The 12,950-nt window shown below is 40.8% G+C and overlaps 1 protein-coding gene across 5 annotated transcripts in view; it reads left to right on the forward strand.

The window, feature by feature from the left end:
* The first annotated feature begins 5,573 nt into the window (after positions 1-5,573).
* Positions 5,574-12,950, forward strand: part of RACGAP1 (Rac GTPase activating protein 1) — a 38,332-nt gene continuing 30,955 nt past the window's right edge. For 2 of the 5 annotated variants that reach the window (XM_069092583.1, XM_069092584.1), the window contains exon 1: positions 5,577-5,847. The gene's annotated coding sequence lies outside the window, so the exon portion shown is untranslated. Of the gene's footprint in view, positions 5,848-12,950 lie in introns of all 5 variants that reach the window. The other 3 variants (XM_069092586.1, XM_069092585.1, XM_069092587.1) reach the window with 3 other exon arrangements.

Genomic DNA, 12,950 nt, shown 5'->3' on the forward strand with positions numbered 1-12,950 from the left:
TTATCCGGTTCAACCCCCTCATTTTACAGATGAGGATACTATGGCTCAAGCAGTTCATACAGGTGATAAGTAGGAGAGCTGGGATGTAAACCCAGGCCCCCTGATGCCCAAACTGGTGCTTTTTCCACTTTGGCCCATGGGAGAGAAGGGGATGAAAGACAAAAGGAGGGGCCATTCCTAGGCTGGTGCAGGATGGTGGTAAATCATCATACATAGAGTATAACCTTTTTATTCAGGAGTCATTTGGCTAAGATGGACCTCAAGGATAGCTTTAAAGGAATTTCTTCTGAATACTCAATCAACAAACATTTTCTGGATGAGCATAGGAGTGTCTACTGTTCCATGTCCTAGTACTTATGAAATACAAACTTAGACTCTATTAGTTTGGCTCTCCCATTAAAGGTATTTCCAGGAGATTCACAGAGAATCTATGCTAAGACAGGGCGACTAAGAACTCAGGAAGAACTGGTATCTGAGGCTGAATATCGAATGCTGTATTGAATAGAGCATTACACTTGAAGACAGGAATCTTTGGATTCAAAACCTGCCTCAGACACTAGTTGTTTGATCCTGGGCAATGAACCTGTTTAGTCGTCTGTACAATGAAAGGGTTAGACTTGATGGCCAGTAAAGCCCCATCCAGATCTCAATTTATGATGCTATAACCCTGTAAAATGAGGGAAGGAGGGAGAAAGACAGTAAGAAGCCAGAAAAACAGCAACAAAGCAGAGAAAGGAAAATAACAGCAAAAGCCAGTAAGCAAGAAAGAAAATGGAAGACAGAGGAGGAGCAGGTGAAATGAGATTTTGACCCCAGTCTGGGCCAGGAAATCTATGGGTGCTAACTGGCATCCTTTCCTCCAAGGAAGGGGTAGATCAAATTTGTCACTTCATGTCACAAGGTGAAGCCTGAGGCTGCTGGCAACCTGGAAAGCCCAGTGGACTAAAGGTCTAGGAGGCCCAGGGAGCAGTCAGGCGGAGCGGCAGCCACTGGCACACTCAGGCAATCACCTGCATCGGCTCCATTAGCATAAATCCCATTAGCAGTTTCCTGGCAGAAGCTCAGAGTCTGGGTGAGGGGGAGGAGATGGGTGGGGGCACAAACCCGACAAATGATGACTACAATAACGGGACGGAGGCCAGCATCCAAGGTTTTCTTCCCTCATCCTGCCAAGCTCCTCCTGGAAATGTTGGGTGGTTCGTACCTCTGGATCCCATCCCATCAATTCAGAGGTTTGAAGGAAAAGATGTCAGAAACCTCCCACCCTTGCTTTTACTCTTTCTTTCCTTCGAAGGCTGAATGGTTGGTATAAAAAGTTAAATGGGGTGTGCCTGGGATAAAGATGACCTTAGATATGTCCATGCAGTAGTTAAATTTATCAAGAGATTTTCCTTTCCTCTTTCCACAATTTGTTCCAAAAGAAAGTGTTGTTGGGGTTTTTTTGTTGTTGTTTGTTTTTTCAGGTGTGTAGGGTGACAGTGGTAGATTTCTCATTGGATTTATTATTAAGTTGCCATTTCTAAGCTCTACCCATTCATACAGGTCATTATTCACCCACTTCATCCCTAATTCACTGACACTCCACTACTTTCCATCAAATTATCTCTTTACCAGCACCCAACATTTTACCTAAGACTCACCCCTTCCAGGAAACCCATTATTAGAGGGTTTCTGGTTATTCCATTAATCTTTTATTACAGTAACTTCCATTCCTCTCTACTTCTTTCTCCCCAACCCTTTCCTCCATTACTTCTGTCCATTTAGAACTTGTGTTTCTGATTTTTGCTTCTTGTATTTCATTGTCAATATTAGTGCTTCTTTTATCTCCTCCAGTAGACTGGGTATAATCCCTAGGTCAGAAGGCCCTTTGAATTCTGGGATAGGACTCTCCAGAGGTTGGTCGGAAATGGGGACTGAATAACTGTGCTAAGGAGTAAATTTTGCTCTAGACAATCATTAAACCATAGAATAGTTAGAACTAGTTATTTGGCTGTTTCAGTTATGTCTGACTCTTTGTATCCTATTTGGGGTTTTCCTGGCAAAGATAATGGAGTGGTTGGTCATTTCCTTCTCTGGTTCATTTTATAGATGAAGAAACTGAAGCAAATTGGGTTAAGTGACTTGCTTAGGGTCACACAGTTAGTAAAAGTATATGAGGCTACGGGTGGCCAGGTAGCACAGCGAGTAAGAGCACCGGCTCCAGTGTTGGGATGACCTGGAAATCGAATCCCGGGCTCAGACACTCAGCACCACACCCCGAAATAACTGGCCGTGTAACCTTGAGCAAATTACTTAACCCTGATTGCTTAAAAAAAAAAAAGTATATGAGGCTAGCTTTGAACTCATCTTCCAGACCACCTGGCTGCCCCTTCCTTATTTTCTATATAAGAATACTGACCCAGGGAGGTAAATTGATCTCTCCAAAGTATGAACTGGGCAGTCAGGGGGCACTACTATATTCCTTGCTCTGGACCCCATGCTTCTTTTAATACAAGATTAGATTATATAAGGGTTCGGTTTTGTTTTTTTTAGCAACAGTATTATAATGTTGATGCATAACTGAGTTTGTAGTTAACTAAGTCTCTTGTCTCTCCCTCTTTTTTAAACATGCACTGTTGGTTCTTTGAAACTAGAAGCAGGATTTTTTTTTCTTAGTTTCATTTTGTTAGTTTTAGCCCAAGAGTTCTGGCCTGTTAGATTCTTGAATCTTGATTCTTATTAGCTATTTCTCACAGCTCTGTGTCATTCATGAGTATGATGAACATACCTGTTATATCTTTTTCAAGTTAAGCATTTATTAAGTGCCTACTATAGAATAGGCCAGGGGTGAGGAACCTGTGGCCTTGAGGCCTTATGTAGCCCTCTAGGCCCTCAAGTGCACCTTTTGACTGAATCCACATTTCACAGAACAAATCCCCTTAATAAATGGATTTGCTCTGTAAAACTTGGACTCAGTCCAAAGGCTGTACCCAAAGACCTATAAGTGGGCTCAAGGCTGCAGGTTCCTCACCCCTGGACTAGGTACTGTGCTAAACTCTGGGAATACAAAGAAGGACAAAGGATAGTCCCTACTCTCAAGGAACTCAGATAAGGTGCAAACAACAATGTTCAGACAAGTTATATAAAGAAAGTTGAAGGGAGGCACTAGAATTAAGGAAAATCAGGAAAGTCTTCCTGTAGATAGCTGGGACTTTAAGGAAGCTAGGGAAGTGGAGATGAAGAGGGAGGTCAACAGCCAGGGAAAATTCCTGGAGTTGGGAGATGGAGTATTTTAAGTGAGGAATATCAAGGAAGATAGTGTCAGTGGATTACAGAGTAGGAGGTGGATGAGGGGGAATGATAGAGGGGAGAAGGAAGGCAAAGCACAGGAAAGCTAAAAAGGTGTGTGTATGTTGAAGAGGGGGAGGGTAGTTTATGAAGGCCTTTGAACACCAAACTGACAATTTTATATTTGATCCTGGAGATGATAGGAGCCACTGTAGGAGTATGACATGGTCAGAACTATACTTTACAAAGATCACTTTGTCAGCTGCACTTTGTCACCAGCAGGTGAACTGGATTGGGGAAAGACTTGTGTCAGGGAGACCAACCAGCAAGTGTTTGCAATAGTCCAAGAGTGAGTTGATAAGGACTGGCAGCCAGGTGGTGCCAGTGTCAGAGAATTTAATGTTATGAGAGATGTTAAAAAGGTGAAATCGACAGACCTTGGTGATAGATTGGAAATGAGGAATAAGAAAAAGAGGAGCTGAAGATAACACCTACATTGTGAGGCTGGGTGGCTTAAAGATTGGTGGTATTCTTGACAATAATAGGGAAGTTAGAAAGTAGGGAGAGCTTTGGGGAAAAAGATAATGAGTTCAGTCTTGGTCATGTTGAGTTTAAGACATCTATGGGATAAGCCAGTTTGAGAAGTCCAATAAGCAATTGGTGATATGAAACTGGAGCTCAGGAGAAATGTGAAGAAAAGGTTAAAGAGATCTCAGAATCACCTGAAAAGAGATGATAATTTGGAGACAGCTAGGTTGTGCAGTGAATAGAGCACTGGCCCTGGAGTCAGGAGGACCTGAGTTCAAATCCAGCCTCAGACACTTGACACACTTACTAGCTACGTGACTTTGGCAAGTCACTTAACCCCAATTGCCTTGCCTTCCCCCCTCCAAAAAGAGAGACAGACAGACAGACAGACAGAGACAGAGATGATAGTTTAATCCATGGGAGCTGGTGAAGTCCCTATGTGAAATAGTATAGATGGAGAAGAGGACCCACAACAGAACCTGATGGGACAACCATGAGTGGTGGGAGTAACCTGGATGAAGATCTAGGAAAGAAGACTGAGAAGTGTTTAGATAGGAGAACCAGGAAAGAGTCATGTCTCAAGAACCTACGGACAACAGAATATCAAGGAGAAGAGGGTGATCACTAGTGTCAAAGACTGCAGAGAGGTCAGAAAAGATAAGGATTGGTAAAAGGTTATTAGGTGAGGCAATTAAGATTATTAGTAACTTTGGGGAGCAGTTAAGTGGATAGAACTCCAGGCTTGAACTCAGGTAAGACCACACTTCAAATTCAGCCTGGAACACTTACTAGCTGTACGACCTTGGGCAAATCACTTAAGTCTGCCCCAGTTTCCTTGTCTGTCAAATGAACTGGAGAAGGAAGTGGTAAACCACTCCAGTATCTTTGCCAAGAAAACATCAAATGAGGCCATGAAAAGTCTGTCTGGAATGAAAAGCAGCTCAACAGTAAAGTAACTTTGGAGAGAACAGTTTCAGATGAACAAGCCAGACTGTAGAGTTAGGAAGAGGGGGAGAGGAAAGGGGAGCCTTCTGTTTAGCCACGAAAGGATACGGGATGACAGCAGGGATGAAATGATCAGGGCATGGGAAGACATGGGCACGCTTGTAGGCAGCAGGGAAGCAGCCAGTGGACAGGAGGAGAGTGAAGATTAAGTTAGAGTGGGGATGATAAAGAGGGACACTCTGCCGGAGAATGCGTATAGAGGGTTTTGACTGGCAAGGAAAGGGAGACGGGGATAAAGGTAGCAATGCTGGCGAAGGTGCTCTGGGAAATGGGCATTGCCACTCCTGGTGAAGAAAGCCACTGGGGTGTTTGGGGAGGGAGGGGGAAGGTAACAGCGGGGTGCTGAGACGACTGAATCAAGGCAAAGTAGCCCAGAGGTTGGTTCTGGGCAGAGGAAATAGTTCAGGGAGCGCCAATTTGTGAATGAAAGCCACTGGGACGATACTCGTATTTTCCCCATTTTACAGATGGAGCAGTCTAACGTGTTCGAATCCTACTTCAGATGGTAGCTGGGTGACCCTGAGTAAACCACTTAATCACTCTGGGCTTCTGTTTGCTGACGGGTAAAACGAGAAGCAGTGGCTTGTAAAGTCACTGCAGGTCTAAGCTCAGTAGCCCTTGCCCTTAATCAGCATGGCGTCCCTAACGGTTTTATTAGGCAAGACCTTAGCCAAAATGGCTGCCTTTCTGGCTTCGTCGGAGAATTGTGCGCAGGTCCTACGCGGCGTGCGTGCATACGTAGTGCGCAATAATCACAGGGTGTGGGAGGAATATGACGCTCTCTGATTGGCCGTTGGAGGATTTCAAATCCGAGCGGGTGCTGCGGAGTCCTGCTGTAGTTGGGTGAGGCGCCGTTGGGAAGGGAGCAGAGACTCGGGGTCCCGCAGACCACCCGGCTGTCTCCGTTCAGGCAGGTTTCGTGGTTGGCCGAAAGGGCCGCTCCTCGTGGGCTTTGTGATAAGAGGCGGTGTGTGTGTGAAGGCTGCCGTCCGAGGGGCCTGATAACCCTCTCTCTGGGAGACCCTTCCCTGAGAAGCGGGGGCGGAGGTAACGTGGTTGGGCCGGGGGTAAAGGGGTCACAGGGCGGAATGCAGGGGGGACGACGTGGGGTGGGGCGGGCCACGCGGGAGGTGAGGAGTAAGGGGTGTGTTTGGGGGCGTCTGGAGTACACAGAGTTGTCAAAAATAGTGGTACCCCATTCCCTGCCCACGCACCCCCTTCCCCCCACTGCCTAGCTTTAGAGGTGAACGCGCATGCGTGAGGCAAGGTGGGCAGGGGGCTGCTGCGTGCTGTGGAGCAAATTTAGTCATGTTTTCAAGTAGTCTTGGCCCCATTTCGCAGATGGGAGGAACTGAGGCCCTGAGAAGTTCAGAGGCTTATATGAGGGTGTACACAGCCCTATAAATGTCATAACTGGCAGGGTTCCTTCTGCTATGCCATTGCTTTCTTTTTTTTTTTTTTTTTTAAGCAACTGGGGTTAAGTAACTTGCTCAAGGTTACACGGCCAGGTGTTTCTGGGTGGGTGCTGAGTGTCTGAGCTTGGATTCGAACTCCAGGTTTTCTCTCAACACTGGAGCCGGTGCTCTTACTCGCTGTGCTACCCGGCCGCCCCGATTGCTACTTTCTTACACCTCATAACTTGGTAGTGATAGTGATACTAACACTCTAAGGTTTGCAAAACGTTTTAAGAATGTGGTTCTCACAACCACCCCGGGAATTAGGTTCATAGTAGGTGCAGTAGGCTCCTAGCCCAATGTTCTTTTGGGATGGCAGTGTTCTCTTTGTAGGGAGGGTTAGGTGATGACTGTAGCACGTAGGGTTCTGTCAGGGCTTTTAAAGGATGTTTTTCTCTTTGAACTGAGTTACTGAAAGAATATTTGGGGGATGCTTAGGATGAAGCAACTTTAATTTCCCAGGTGTTCACTCAGTCAAATACTTGAGCTTATTTCTGAAGAAAGTTGAATTTGAATCTAGAGGACACAAGCTCAAATCCTGACTGCAATTTATTTATTTCCTTTGTGATTCTGGGTGTCACCAAGATTTTTGGGAAAGAGCATGAGAAGATAAATAATACAAGGCAATCTATACTGGTGAGACTAAGTTTCACGGAGAAAGTGACACTTGAAACATTAAGATATAGGAGAATAGGAGGAGCTTTGCTTATAGAAGGCCAGTAAGTTTTTTGTAATTCATTCTTTTTTTCACTTCATCCTTTAATAGAAGCTAGTAATTTTCCTCTTGCATATCTATGCAGCTGATAACATCATATATTGGGTGGGAATGGTTATGGTGGGATGAAGTGAAGAATGTGAATTTTGTGGGGAGAAATTATATTTTGAAATGTTTTGGTGCAGAAAGTTTTGAAAGAACAGTACTTTTGTAGTGAAATAAATTTTCTGGCTAGAGATGGTGTGAATCTACTGCCCCCCTTGGCAACAAGGAGTTCTGTCAGTGGTTTTTAGAAATTTTTCTAGGGATTTTTCATATTTCTTTTTATGACAAGTGTTTTCATTTATAAATTTTCTGTCCCTCACCAACCAAACAAGCATTGGTATAACTAGTAATATGACACTCTTGTGAATATTTAAAAAAAAAACCTGATTTATGAGCCTATTAATAATGTTGGGGCTGGAGGAGGTTAGGGATTGAGAAGGTGGAGGATAGAAACCTTATCTAGTATACCCTGCAGTTAGATCTATAATAGTCTGTTATTCTGAAGGAGGGTGTCTGTCTCTTGAATCTCATGATTGAAATTAAATTGGGGCCTCAAAGCAATCACATCAAGCTGATAACTCTTGCATCTTGATGCTAAATTGCTCCCTTAGGGACACTCACAGATTGGGAATCTGTGAAATAGTGACTTCTGCACTGGTAGGGCTTCCCATCAATAAGAGCTGAGATTCTCTAGCACAGTTTTGTGTAAAGTGCTTCACAAACTGATTTCCTATCTACACAAAGGTAGACCCTGAAAGGCAGCCACCTCTGTAGTGAAAGGGATGGCTTGTTTTACAGCCATATAATATTGCACTATAATGTGATTTTCTTTTTGTTTCCTTTCACATGAACATCTTGGAAATAATACTGTGTACATTGGAGGAGGGAGGGGATGGCTGAGAAATGAAATACTGTTGACTGGAGTGAAAATAACCAACAGGAGAATTAAGACCATTTCAACTGATATTATAGGAGGTGGATAAATTTGAGTTCTTCTGAGTGGGCTTTGATAGCAGGGTTAACGCTGATGTGGAAATAATCTATAAATAATTCCTGAGTTACTTCAGTAGAATCTTAATTTTAAAGGTGATAGTTTCTCGACAAATAAAGAATAGAGAATATTGCTAGTATAGTTTAGGGATTACGTTAAACCTTTGTGAGATGAAGAGCTAAATTTACTGATGCCTCTCCTCTCAGAGACTTGTCTTATTTTTGCCAGCTTCTCTGAGAGCCTTGCCAGGTCAGATGTGAATATCTGTTCCTTTCTTCTTCTAGCACAATGTAGTTTTGGGGTAGTGTCTTAGAATGCTTGTCTAACACACTTCTGTTTTTGATGTAGACTTCCTTCTCCCGTTCTAAAAATACTTTGTGGGAATTAAGCGACATGTATATACTGGGATAGAATGAAGTAAGCAGAAATCAGGGAAAACAATATTACACAATTATTGCAATAACATAAACAAAAGGAACATCCAAAGGAAGCCCAGCACTTTTAAGTGTCATAACCAGTCTTACCCTAGAGATGAAGCCCTCTTTTACTTGGAGAGTTGTGGTACTGGGTGTAAATGGTTTCATTTTCTATCAGAAGTGAATGTAAAAGATGGGTTAGCTTAACTGTTTTTCATTGTTAACAAGGGGGGTCACTCACTGAGTTGGGAGTAGGGTATATCCAAAAATAAAAGAGATATTATTAAAACAAAAACCATCAATAAAATAAATGTTAAATCTTTTGTTTTTACATCCCCTTCATTTGTGAATATATTCATACCCCACTACCTTCCCCCAAGAAGCTATCCATTTTAACAATTTCAGAAAAAGTGTAGGGAGTAGTTCAATAAAAACCAACCAACATCAACCAGTACATATAATATGTACTGTATGGTCCCCGATGCACCCCCTGATGGAGGTACATTTTTCTCAGTTCTTCTCCAGGGCCATGCTTGGTCATTTTAATTAGTATATAGTACTTTTTTAAAGTGACTTAAAATTTTATTTAGAAATTTTTGAGGATTTTGTGATACCCCTTTTAGTAACTTGACACATCCTCAAAGGGTAGCAAAGCAGACTTAGAGTCAGTGTTTAAAATAAAAGTAATGTTTGGAAGGATGTAACTTACCACTAATACATTAGTTCATATCAATAAGTAATATACTGCCAAATTAGAAACTGTTGGCAGTGGTAACATGCAAACAAATATTTTTGTGTGTCTGCTTTGGCAGATAACATGAAGTTTATGAGCTTCTAGAGAGGCTAAAGATATTGTTAGATAAAATCTCCCTAAGAAATGTTAAGTAAAAATAATGAGAAAAGTAAAATAACAATACAAAATTGAATGGCTGATATTTTAGGAAAATTAATCTGATATCTGTATAGGATGGATTAGAAGAGGCAGAGACTATAGGTGGGATGGTTTTGGCTACATAGCAGAAGTAGATAATGAAAGATAGTTGAAAAAAATCAACAAGACTTGGAAGAATCAAAAAATAACTACTGTTTTCTAGAATACTTGTGGTTCCATTGATTTTAAGGGCTAGCATTTATATGATCGTTTTAGGTTTGCAGTGCATTTTACATACATTATTTCATTTGATCCTCTCAACCCTGTGAGGTAAGTGCCAGTAGTATCCCTGTTTTTACACATGTGGTAACTGAGGCTTAGGAAGATTAAAGGATTTACCTAGGGTCACAGCTATTAAGTTTCTGAGGTAGGATTTGATAACAAGACTTAGAGTCTAAGTCCCTCTGTCTACTGCACCACCTAGATGATCTATCTAAAATTCCTTCTGACTTCTAATCTAATTCTATGACCTTGAGTAGAAGTGGAGAAGTCAGTAGGGGAGGATTTCTGCTTAGAAATAGAGTAGTAAGGAAAGAGTACTTTTTTAGAACATGGAAGTAATGTTTCAAACTAGACTGAGATTGACTTGGAGATGACAGCTGAGCATCAAATGGAAATACTTGATAGGCCTTTAGGAATTGGAACTTGGGGAGCAGACTAGAGCTGGAGATGGAGACTTTGGAGTTATCTGCAAAAGAAATGACAGCTAAACACATAAGAGTGAATGAGTTCATTAAGGGGATAGAGGTAGTAGAGAGAATAATTAGTTATAGCTCACATCTGCATAGGTTTAGAGAGTGCTTTGCAAATATAGTTATCTCATTTAACTTTCTCAAAGGTAGAAACTATATTCCCTATTTTAGAGTTTAGGAAACTGAGGTTCAAGAGATTACATGATTTTCCCAGAGGCACAACTAAGTATTTGAGATGGGGTTTTGAACCCAGTTTTTGACTACTTGACTTGACTAAAACCAGAGGCTTGTGTATTGAGCCTTTGAGAACATCTGATGTTTGGGAGTATAAACAGGAAGAAAGAACAATAACTCAAGCATTATATGTTTGTGACCTATGTACACTTTGTTTTCAAAAATGATTTGAATATCATGGCTTAACAAAGCTGGGGGTTCCATCTTTGTCCTTTTTTGAAAGAGCATAATGCACATAAGAGCTGGTAGCACTAGATAATAGAAGAAATATGGACAGTTTTGGCTGAGTAGTTTGGTCTCATTTTGTGGATGAGAGAATGCCTGGGAAAGAGGGATATACATCAAGAAAATATGAAAGGAAGAAGGAACAACGGGATAGAAGAGGAATTTAAAATTTTATTTTTGTTGATGGCTTTCGTTGTACCACTCCCCTACTTAGTGAACCATTCTTTGGAATAAAGATTTTAAAAGAAAGGAAAATGCATTTCAGCAAAACCAACACTTCAGGCACATAGTAAGCACTTAAATGCTTATTGATCTCACATATGATAGTATATACAGTATTTGATGTCCATAATGTAGAATAGTACCCCACCTCTGGCAGGGGATGGACCATATAGGGGACCATAGTTCTTCATCTCTGCTGTGAAGGGAAGTACATTTTAATTTTCAACTCTTCTCCAGGGCAAGTTTAGTATAATTATGCAGCATTCATTATCTTTTTGTTTGTTCATCCATTTACATTTAATAGTCATTGTTTACATTTTTTCCTGGTTCTGTTCAAGTACCACACCTTTTGTTTAATCATTTCCCCAATCAGTAGGCAATTGTTTCTAATCTTTTGCTTCCTCAAAGACTGCTGGAGTGAATATTCTGACCTTTTGTCTTTGACCTTTGTGGGATATATATGCCTAGCAAGAGCAATCTCTGGGTCAAAGAATATGGAATTTGTAGGCATCCCTAATTAGCATCATTCCAAATTGCATACCAGAATGCTTGGTCCAATTCACAACTCCACCAAGTATGTTAATGTGCCTGTCTTCCTCCAGCCAAGAAGGGCATTCTTAAAATGATGAAGAATCCAGTAATTTTATTGTCAATTAAGAAATTCATCCTAAGAAAGAAGTATTGGTATTTGATTAAACCAATTGGGAAATTGCTTCTCCCATTTAAAATTGGCGTGTTAAATCAGTACCTTTGTCCTTCATATAAAATTTCTTGGTTTTTTGCAAATTGGGTTCTCACTGCCTTCTTTCCTAAGTACTCAAGATGATAGACTTTGATATCTTACAGCAAAGCTACTGAGCAATGACTTCCATTTCTACTGGGACCCAAAAGAAATCTTGTAATTTGAATTTGCTGCGGAGCTTTATACTTATTCTACATTTTAAATTATCATTATCTTGCTCTGTCTTGTCATACTGGGGACTGTAGAATTGTTTATTGATTTAACAAAACTACCACTTGTAATGCTATTTATTCTACTTTTAGTTTTGTTCTTTACAACGAATATCTTTATAATCTGTTGGCTTGGTTGCTTAGCAGCTTGTTGTGAATATGTAGCATGGAATGGGTAGTTTTCCATTTGGAAAATCTCAGTTGCTGACCCTGAATTTCAGAGATTACTGAGTATACATTTAAATTAGACACTTCTTTGGTACTAGAATAATCATTGTGCAAGTACAAGTGAATAATTTTATTGCATTTACTGGACCATATCTGTTCTTTAGTGGAGTTTTCCCTCTTTTTCCCATTGGCAGTCTTTTTCTGCTCTGACCTTTACTAGGTTCTTGGAAAGAGCTATCAAATCACTAAAACTTTCATTACTTTAAGAAAGTCTGCAAGAGTAACTATGTATTGTTGTTTTCCTTTTATGTTACTTGTAAGTACATTTGTTAAAAATGCGGCTTCGGTTTGTTTCTGCTGTTTGACAATTTCCACAGTAGCTAGTTGAGATCTTTGTTGTTTGACTATTAAATGAAGACCTTTTTTTTTTATTGCAAATCTTCTTGGCTAAGATTTATTTGAAGCAGAACTACTTATATGAACAATGTTTTTAATGTGGTATCAGCAGGTCTTTGAGGGAAATAGGAAGCCTGAGATTCTTTATATAGAACACAGTAGCAAATGATTTTTCCTTTGCCCTTCTCACTGTGAAGGTGGTGTATTGTCTCTCTGATGCCAGGATGTGGTACAACATAATCCTTTGCCTATACTTAGTATAAATTTATTAACCATAGTCCCCATACGCAGTCCAGCAGAGAGACCTGCATTACAGAAATAATTCTTGTGCTGCTGAGCTGGCGATTTCCCACTTAATCACTCCTGTGACGTCATTGGCACTGTTGGTAGGAAATATGCTGACCATGTCCTGCATTTTAAAAGCTGGTTACTACAGGGGCACTAACTAAAAAGAAATATAAAGCTTTCAGAGAATGTTAAAGGTCTCTAAAGTCTAGAAAGATAAAATGGTAAAAAAAAAAATTAGAGCTGATTTTTAAAACCACATTTGGTAGCTACCTAATCACCTAGTATGGTATCTTTAATTATGTTCTGAGCTCCAGGGGTCTGGTGGGGAAAGGTGGTGTATGATTGTTTGTCAAAGGGCTTTCTGATAATTTTAAAATCAGTTTTGAAAGTATATAATAAAATTCACGCATTAGTTCCAAAAC

This window comes from Petaurus breviceps, unplaced genomic scaffold (assembly GCF_028583685.1).
Source record: "Petaurus breviceps papuanus isolate PSGF00001 unplaced genomic scaffold, PetGlider_PUasm1.0 191, whole genome shotgun sequence".
Lineage (NCBI taxonomy): Eukaryota > Metazoa > Chordata > Mammalia > Diprotodontia > Petauridae > Petaurus > Petaurus breviceps.